This window comes from Strix uralensis, chromosome 3, assembly GCF_047716275.1.
Source record: "Strix uralensis isolate ZFMK-TIS-50842 chromosome 3, bStrUra1, whole genome shotgun sequence".
In the NCBI taxonomy this organism is placed as follows: Eukaryota; Metazoa; Chordata; class Aves; order Strigiformes; family Strigidae; genus Strix; species Strix uralensis.
Window position 1 is genome coordinate 103,255,452 of NC_133974.1, and position 10,408 is coordinate 103,265,859.

The window sequence follows — 10,408 nt, forward strand, 5'->3', positions numbered from 1 at the left end:
GTTTTTCCCTTTGCAACAAGTGTAACACAGAACAGCCCTGCAGTTTTTACTCAGCCCATGGTGCTGCCTCCTAGGAGTCTGCTACCAGTGTTTTTTCTCAGCAGAGCACTCAAAAAATGGTTTACTTATCTAAACATGCCAAGATACACAAAACCCTGGGAAGATACTAACAGTGGAGAGCTGAGCTTGTGGTGATTAACACAAAGACACCAGACCCTTCAACCTTTCATTAGGGAATATAGCAGAGACCCGAGTCACCGGCTGCTCACAGGGTTTGCTGTGGCAGTGCTACTCAGCAGCACCTTGCAACACCTCTGCTGGCTCAGCCACCTCACCGGCCTGGAAGTTACACTGCAGCCTGTGAGAGTTATGCTCTGAACTGTGCTGGAGGATTGAAAAATTGTGCAAATCACCGTTTACTGGACAACACACTGGCTTGTGGAGTACGCGTTTCAGATCTCACAGCATGTGGATGAATAACATGGTACCCAGATACAGGAGCTGCAAGAAGAAAGCCAGAAGTGCTCTGGTCATTAGAAGATCTCAGGGCTTAGCCTCTAAGCAGGGTCTCTCTTCTATTTGCACAGGGTCAGTAGTATCCCATGTTCATCTGTTCATAAATCCCTGTACTTTTGTTACACTGGGTCTGATGGGTCTTTCATTCTGTGGCCTGCCTCCAAAAGGACTCAGCAGTGGGTGGTGATGGAAAGAGGGTGTAAAACAAGGCATGCACTGCCCAGCCCCTCTCTCCGTGTGTCCTCCTTTTCAGAATTCTCCTTTTCCCTACAAGGTGCGCAAGGCTAGAAGCATGTTTATGCTCACAGATAGCTTATCTTCCCTGTTCATCCCCAGCCCCGAGGCCCCAGGCTGCACGTACCGCACGCTGACCAGCAGCGAACCCACGGGATCCCTTGGGCAAAACCCAAGGGGAAGAAAAATGAACATCAGGCCTCAGGGCTACAGGGGGAACTCAGGCCAAAGGACCTCCCAACAGGCAGCCTGCCCCCTCCCCACCACCCCCCACTGCAAATACCCTCCGCAGCAAACCCCGCTTTTCTTTAGCAGGGGTTGCCAGTCACAGGAGCAGAGTTGGGCCAGAGAAGCAAGTGATGAAATTCCTGCTGATTTCTATGAGAAGCAGCAGGCCAAGCCCCATTGCTCCAAATATTCCTGTCAGACGCCAATGCAGATTTTTTCAGAGCTGGTTCTTGTTGCAGTGGAAGACACGAAGCATTTATCTGGCCTCCTCTGGTATCTAGAGGCTTCTCCTTGGAGAGAAAAGATGAGTAAAGACTTTGGTAATTATTTGTGGAGCCTGGTCTTATGGTGTTCCCTCCTCTCGCAAGTGATAACTCAACCGCAAGCATGGTGGAGGCAGGCTAGGACAGAACCAAAGCCCTGTGATGGGCCTAGCTCAGCAAATGCTGCCTAAGACTTACCACAGGCAAGGGCTCAGACTTCCTCAGCGCTCGCCCCTCTGTAGCATTAGCTCCTGTTTTGCTGACAGCTGCAGCTGTGGAGAACCTTTTGCTGATACACAGGCTTTGCAGGGGTTATTATTAGCTTATCGAAATGAAATGGCTGTTGATATGAAAAGCTTTGGTACAAAACTAGAACAGGGTGGTCTGAAACTGGGAGGACTTTTTTTTCTTGATGACAAATATCAAGGCCCATCATGTGTTGCCAGTATGCACGTACAAGCAAATGAGGATTCACACTCAGCTAGTGCACTATTGCCACTATTAAAACAGCAGCACCCTCCCCCCGAAGAATAAGGAGGAGAGAGAGAAGACCCTCCACAAGGATCCCCATCCTCCCACCCAGGAGGCCAGGACCTGGTGATCACAGCTCTGGGGGATGAGCGAGTAGGGCTGCCGGTCACTGACATGAGGTGTCTGCCTGCTCTGGGCTGGCTGTGTTTTACTACACAATATCTGCTCCTGACAAAGATGCCCAGTGTCTTTGCCCTCCATCTCCTGCAGTTATCTTAATCCTGCAAAGCAACAACTCTTGTTGTGGCAGAAGTTGGGAAATGGAGTCAAACATTATTTGCACCAAATCATCCAACTCCACTTAAGAAGCAAATCAGATTGCTTCCCCAGTGCTTAATTAAGCCAATCTGCTCTCCCTTGGACACATGGGGACGAGATCAGTTGCTGTCACAGCCACGGCAGACTTTTTGGGGCTCCAGACAGGTTCCTACCCAGCTCCCTGGGATGGGTATCAAAGGGAAGGATTGCTTTTAGCAGCAGTCCTCAGTGGATCCTTCCTGACCACCACTCCACAGGTCAAATCTGAAGTTCCTGCCGGTGTGGTACCCTGGGGGAGGGCAGGTGTTTGGGCTGGTGCCGCTCAGCCCGGGCTATGCTTGGCACGCCAGCCCATTGAACTCGTGTCCAGCTCTGCAGACTCCTGCCAAGGGAAACAAGGGCGCTGTGGTGCTCCGGGCAGGCTGATGCTCAGCCGTGTGCATCTCCCTGATGGATTGAGCCTGTGGAGCTGCTCACACAGCTCGCCTGAATTTCAGCTCATCTCAATGAAAGAAGGGGCATCAGCGACAGAGTTGATGGCTGAAGACAGACCTGATGGGTTTTGCCCTGTTCAGATCTGCTGTCACTGAAGAGCCTGGTTCAGGACTCTCTCTATGATTTTTCATTTAGACTCACAGAATTAGTGTGAGTACAAGAGGGCAGTGATTGTGCACTTAATTTGTTTCACCCTGGTATACATCATTATTTAAAAGTCCGGAATATTTATTGGTGGCAAAGAGATATTGATTGCCTAGCCACAGGGCAGAGTAAAAATCATTGAGGGAAAAAAACAAACAAGCGACGAAACGAACCAGAAAAATTGCTCCGGTGCCTCCTAGCACGCTGCCATGCAATGCACCGTTTTGGTCTTCTCTGCCTTCCAGCATTCCTCAGCTCTCGCAAGCTTCCGAGGCACGAGAAATGGCCTTTCCCTTTGAATTTATTGGCAAAAGGTTTTCAGCAGCTCCCAGGCACTTTTATCACCTTCCTGCAGAGGAACATAAAACAGGGCCCTTGTCTCAGCCTGTGCGGTAGGAACAAATAAATAAGGGCAGCTCCCTGCAGCTCCACCACCGGCTCGTCCACGCACGGGAGCCGACTGCATTGTACTGAGGAGCTCAAGCTGCGGAGTTCAGAACTAACTCTGCTCTGAACTCCCCACCGCCCCTGGATGTTTGGAGCCAGTTATTTCCTTCTTAAGGTTTGCCCAACAGGAAAGCTGTTTCCCACCCCTAAAACCTGGTTAAAAGCTAATGGCCCATTGTGGCTCTCGTAAAAGACGAATTTTCCTGCTAATGGCAGCTGCCTGTTTCCTTGTGGTGGCAGCGATTCCAGCACTGCTTGGACCCTGCGGTCGGGTGCATGCGGCCAGAGTGGTTTCATTTTGGCAAATTGCATTTTACAGCATGAGGGCAATTGTTCACATCATTGGGGTTGTGCAGCAGCCCTGCGGCAAACCTCATTGTCACCCCATTTGCCACAAACCCCCTTGTGCTGGTTTCTGCTGCAGGCTGTGCTCAGGAGAAGCAGCACTGGTGGGCTGGTGTCTTCTGGGGTGGTTGTGGGGCAGCTCTGGACAGGGACCCACCAGTGGGAGAAAGCGGGACTGATCCTGCAGGCAATGCCCGGGGCGGTCACTGGCACAGAGCAGGGGTCTGGGCTAAAACTTCCTGGGCGAGTGAGCAATGGCGGAGGGCTCTGTCAATTGCTGCTGTCCATGGAGGCCAGCAAGATGTCACACCGCTGCTGGCCAGAGCCTGCTCAAGCCCGAGCGCAGCGGTCCCCAGGCTGCCCCGCTGCCCAGGGGAGAGGCAGGGTGGTGCCGGGCTGCTCTGCGAGATAAGCGCGGGGCTGCCCTCAGCACCCACGGTCAGGCCCCTGTAATCAATCCCCTTGCACCGGCCCAGAGCCAGCCCAGCAGAGCTGTGCACGAGGATCGCAGCAGCACACGAGGACTGCAGGCGTGCAAGGTGATTGCAGCCATGCAAGAGGACTGTAGCTGTGCACAAAGATTGCGGTGGTGCACAAGGCCTGCAGTGGTGCATGGTGACTGCAGCCGTGCACGAGGGCTGCAGCGAGGCAGCCCCTCTGAAGGCAGCTGGCTCCCGCAAGCCCAGGCACAGCAGCAAGGCTGCGCTCACCCATGCTGGTATCAAATGGAGAGCAACATCCCCACGCAGCCACACGCCCCACCACACAGCCAGCCTCTGATCTTCCCAGCACCCTCTTTGCTGGAGAGAGAAGGACGTAAATTAGCACCTCCGTAGGATTTTGCAGCCAATCTCTGGAAATCTGGTAGGCGTTCCTCAAGGTTTTGCTTATTCTAATTCTTGCCTGGGTTTAAAGGGGGAAAAAAAGGCATAAGGTGCCACCCATATTTCAAAAAGAAGCGTGGCTTAACCTGGCAATTCAGTCACAGGGAACAATTTGTTGTGTTTTCAGCAAGCTGTACTTCTATTTGTATTTTGCAAAAGAAAAGCATTGCCAGCCTAACCTTACTGATTATCTTTTCCCAGAAGCTTTAGATAATGATTTAGTTCAACATTTGTAATTTAAAGAGTAATTCATGTGCTAATATGCATAATCCAACAGCACAGTTTAATTGCAAGATCCTAGTGTTACCGTTGAACTGCATTGTTGGGATTCATTTCTCTCATTCTTCGACGGGTTCTAATTAGCCCTGTGGAAATAACTGATTTTCTAGATGTTAGCAGCTCTGAAAGTCTTTAGCAAAAGCTACTGGGGTCCAAATGTTTTGTTCTACTCAAAACAATGTGAGAATTTGAACTTGTAATTTCACTTTCAAAAGGGAAAAGTATTTCAAAATGAAAAGTGGTTTGGAGTCAGGTGGGTTTTTTAACTATTTCGGGAAGTTAAAGCATTTTACAAAAAAAAAGTCATTGTCCCAAGTCTGTCACTGCAGTGAAACCACCTCCAGCTACTGAAATATTTGTTCTGATATTTTTAAAATTTGGGGGGAGGATGTAGATTCCGGCTCTTACTTTAATGTCATTAAAAAGAATAGAAGTGGAAAGCACAGAAAGTAGTCCAGTTGCTTATTAATGGCCTGAGCAAGGGCTTTGTGTGCTTCAGTGCCCCAGATCACATCTGTGTTTTCCAGTCATGCCACACCAGATAGCATCTCTTCTGTACACCTGGCTTTACTCCTTTGGAAGATTTTTTCCCCCAAACAGAATAGTAGCATTTCCAAGACAATCTCAATCCTGTTTAAAGCAAACAAACATGTTTTAAGGGCCTTAACATGCCAAACATGCCTAAGAAGCCTAAATTCTATGAAAAATCACTTGGGATGTAGGCTCCTAAACCACACAGGGGCTTGGAAGCACTTGGGAGTGCAAACTGATGCCTCTGGCTTTTCAGAAACATCTAAGCAGCGTGCGAACATGGTGGTTTGTCCTTGCATCCTATGAGAAATGTGGTCCACCAATACTTCTGTAGACTGACACCGGTCCTGGAGGCAGCTGTGAGCTTGACGTGGTGCTTCCTTGCCCTGAGGGAGGACAATGAAGGAGGAAAACGGAGTGCTCTGGGACAAGATAACTATAGGTCTCTTCTAAAATTACAGCACTTGCTTGCACCTGATGTACTACGGACTTCTCCTGAGCACCAAGACAACCTCTTTCTTTCAGCTCTCTGCTCCTCCCTGCATAAGAAGCCATGTACCGGCGGAGCAATGTTTGTTGTATCTTTGCAGCGCTGGCTGCATACACTTCACGGAGGGCTCTCATTTCACCACCTAACACATAAAAGCAAAAAATAAAGAAGTCAGAAACATTATCACCATGGTACTGTTTTGGATGAGCTTCATCCAAGATTAAAACCAAACCAGAAGCATTTTCAGCATGGCAGGCATTTTCCTTAGCTTCCAGAAAAGAAAAATATGAGTCAACAGTCTAAAGAAATCGCAGAAACAGGTGGCAAGAGACGATATATGGAGTTCAGTATTTGTACAGTTGTTCTGATCCTTACATAGACCTGTTTTAAATGAACCAAAATACCACTCTGTGTTTGCGGTTGGTATACGTTTACTGCCTTAAAAGCAATGGACATCTATCATAGTTTTGCTCCAGTGGTGCTTATTCTTTTAGAAAGACAGCCTCTTAAATCTCCTCTCTACAGCCTTCAAGAGAACCAAAGTATGGCCAAATCAAATTTTAAAAAAAACCCAAAACCCAAAACCATACAAACAAACAAACAAACAAACCAACCCCAAAAAAACCCAACCCACATTATTTTGGTTTGGTTTGGTTTGGTTTTTTTTCCTGGCTCTTCTGGACATCAAAGAGAACAAAATGAGGAAAATCCTTGAGCCTAACTGCTTCTGTATCCCTCCTAATTGACCTGCACAGGAGTCTGTCTCAATATCACTTGCATGCTGCTTTAGCTACATAGCTTCAGGATACAAGAGGTTAAAGCATCCTGCTGTGCAGAAAGCTTTTACTTGAAAGGTCTAACAGCCTTTCCCCTAATCTGCAGTGTGGAGCTGTGATCATACAACAGCTAAAGTCATGAGCTTGTTAATGCTAAAATGACAGATGTTATAACAACAGGATATTTATTAAGTTTCCCATTACCCTGCTGTGTTCTCAGACCTCAATTTCTTTCCAGGACTGCTCTTTGGTTTTTAATAACCAAAAGTTAACAGAAGTTTGTTTCCAGCCTTCTAACAAGAAGTCATGCAAAGTGCAAAAGGAAAAAAACTAAAAAGAAAACGTTTATAAACTCTCCTTCTTCATCTCAGCTTGACTCTTATTAAAGAAGGAAGCAGTGCTAATTCTGTCTGTCTTTCTGCCCTCATGTTACCATATAGGTTTATTTTAAAGTATAGTTTTAACCTTTTACCTAAACACTATATAACATTGCACGAAAAGTCAGAGTCCATGTGATTCCAAAGTCCTGGAGACTTTAGTATCTATTACTTATTTAGTGAAGCACTACAAACTCTCTCATGGTGGGTGTTTTTCCCCATTACCAGATTAGGAAGCATCCAGCAGCCCTGCCTGGAGGATACCTACCCCCATGCTCAGTGCTATGCTGGGAGGGGACAACCCCTGCCCAAGCAGTGCCTAGAAGTAATTGTGGAAAAAGCAGACAACCTAGAAAAACCACATGCATCAGAAAAGAAGAAGTAACCAGATTTAAGCAGTCATTTATGCATAAATTGAGTTTCGAGACTCATTTATCAGATCTAAACTCAGCTGCGGTGTTAATGCCAGGAACAACTGGACTGGTAGCCCAGTATCAGAGGTGCTACCTCACCAGCAGTACCATTTCCACCAGCTCATCGCTCCCTTTACATCTATTCTATACATAGACTTTCTTTGGAGGCCTTTCCTGTACAGTGAGTGAGAGTTTTAAACCTTGAGGGACAGCACTGTATGTGCAATTGTCATTAGATGGGTGTTTTGTGACAGCAGTTGCTCAGGGTGCAGGTTAGCTGGCCCCCATGTGTCCCAGCTGAGGGCAGCGATGCCCTCACTTCTCCTCTGTGCTATGGCCACAAAACCGTTGCAGCGCAGCAAGGATTAACCAGTGGCAGTCTGGGCTTCTCCCTGGAGTGCTGCTGGTTTTCCATCCCTCAGGCTGGGTCTGCTTGGGGTACAGCTAAAGGGAGGATGGCTTCTTTCCCTAGCATGGCTGTAGTCCTGCTGGATGACCACGAGATCTCTACAAGCTGCCTCCCATCCCTATTTCTGAGGTCAGCCTTAAACTGAAATTTTAGCTATTTGGGGAAAACTGAAGTCCATATGGTGACTGCTCAGAGAACCACAGTTACTACAGAGTAAATGATCACATTTTCTAGTCTCAGAGAGTGCTTCACATTTCTTTAAACACTGTCTAGCAACATTGGAAAAGCATGACAGAGGTCAGAGCCCCATGTGCGCTATGAACAGAGTGCTTTTCACCTCTGTCAGAGTTCCCAAAACTGCACCAGGGCAGGCTCTTATATTCATAATCTACTTATCACAGATGCTGAAGATGGAAAATGTGCTCTAAGGAGCTCTGTAACAACAATTACCATCCTTCCCAATTTACTTATTAAACAGCTTAGACTTGCCAAAAAGCGCCTTGATGAAATTTCACTGAATCTTAAGCTTTTCTTCCTCTAAATATGAGTGGCTCTGTTTGGGATTAATAACATTTACAGAAAAAAAGAACACCTTTCTTAGCAGAGGCTAAAGGGGTTGAGAATTTAATCTAGTCTCATCTTCACCCCGTTCTTCCACATTTTCAGGTCTTTAATACACTTCATCCAGTACGTGACTTGGTTCAGAGTCTTTCATTCTTACTGAGCAGAGAAAAATACAGTGTAACTGGCTCAGCCAGACAGCATGTGGCACCTGAAGGCATTGTCATGGCAAGGTGCTCTGAAGCCAGTTTGGTTAAGACTTTCTCCAAAAAGAACCCGCCAGAACAAAGCTGTTCAAAAGCCGGGATGATCAGATTTGGGTAAAATGCCAAACACACTTTCACATTATTTAAAAGAAGGAATGCATGTACTCCAAGGAGTTGCTGAGTGCCATACTGGACCAGAAATGCATCTGTCATCCTCTTCCCTCTTCCCTACTATAATTCCACTACCTGGATAAACCATTCCATAGGATAGGACCTAAATTGGTATTTCTGGAATAAAGTCATCATCACATAACCAGTATCTTGAAAGGTTAGTTTTCCAGGACACTATGTATAATACAAGCAAAAATGCAACTTAGGAACAGATAACCTTTTCTTACATATCACTGAAGTACTCTCTTCTTTGTGAAGCTCATGCAAAGATTTTTCCACCCTATTTTATTGCTCTGGTCCCTGTTCTCACAGCATGTTCTACAGCCCCTCAGATCTCTGCACAGTGCTAAAGTACTTGTTAGTGGTGAGTGACCTGCTACCAAGATTGTGTAGTTAGCTCTAATTTTATGACTGAAACCTCCTTTCTTTCTAGCTGATATTTTAAAAATACTGTACCCACAAAAATTGGATAGGTTTTTGAAAATGAAGTTTATTTCTATATTCTGTGAACTACTTGCCTTAGAAACAAGGATACAGAACTAGTAAATCATTTTCTTGTTGATTATGAAATGCTTTATCAGGAGAAATCATTATTTAATTTGAAAACATTCTTAGTAATATTAAAAAATATCTGAATTTGAACTTTAAAAGCATATAAATATTTCTATTACCTAGAGGAACTTTCAAACCTTCCTCATCATTGAAATAAATAAGATCTATTAAAATGTGGCTAGTTTCAGTAGTTGGAGATGTACTGCACTGCATTAACCTCAGATTTGTAATTTAAGGTTAAGGTTTAAAGATAAAGGGGAAGGGAAAGATGGCAGCAGTCCACCCTTGTTTATCTTGTTTAAGCAATTTTTGTCCTAGCCCAGACCAATGACTTTTTCTCTCCAAACCACTGTTTCGAAAGAGGAACTCCATATTGCATAAGGACTCTCTACATTTGACTTTACCTTAAGTCATTTGGAGAAATACTGCTCTATCAGGATTTTAACCCTTGCCAATGACAAAGCCTCCGTGCAGAGACATTACTCTTGCCAAACTGCAGTCTCTTTATATAGGCTACTTCTCATATACTCGGGTGCAAAGCAAAACTACTGTTACCTGACTTTCTACACCATTTTTATAGCAGTGTACTAAGCCTGGTACTTTTCACTATCCTTTCCTGATTGTAACAGCTGAGGTTGTGCTGGCTACCTTCTCAGTCTCGGAAAGATTAAGGTTTCAGTTTCAGCTGTGATCTGTTTAAACATTTTTTTCCATGTCTTTCGCTAACTTTGGTTTCCACAGACATCATGTGTAGGTCTCACAGTAATAAGTTGTTAAGCACTGCAGAGCTATAGAGGAAGACCAAAGAACATCATTACCAAAACAGCTTCAGGGGGAAAAAAATTATAACCAGTCCAAAAGCAAAACCCGTACACACTCTGTTGCTCATATTTCTCCATTGATGCCATAATTTAATTTGCTCTCTGCTAACCACAGTGACCACCAGGGGAGAGGTGATCTGCCTTCCTGGTACTACCAGAGCTGAAAGAAGCTTTGGCAATGTCCTGGTTTCAGGAGGGATAGAGTTAATTTTTCTTCTTAGTAGCTAGAATAATGCTGTGTTTTGGGTTCAGTATGGGATTTGGTATAAGAAGAATGCTGATAATACACTGATGTTTTCAGTTGTTGCTAAGAGATCAAGGATTCTCCAACTCCCCATATCCTGCCTGTGCACAGGTACACAAGAAGCTGGGAGGGAGCAGAGCCAGAGCAATGGACCCAAACTGGCCAGTGGAATATTCCATATCATGTAACATCATGCTCAGCATATAAAGGAGGGGTGGCCAGGAAGGAGGGGT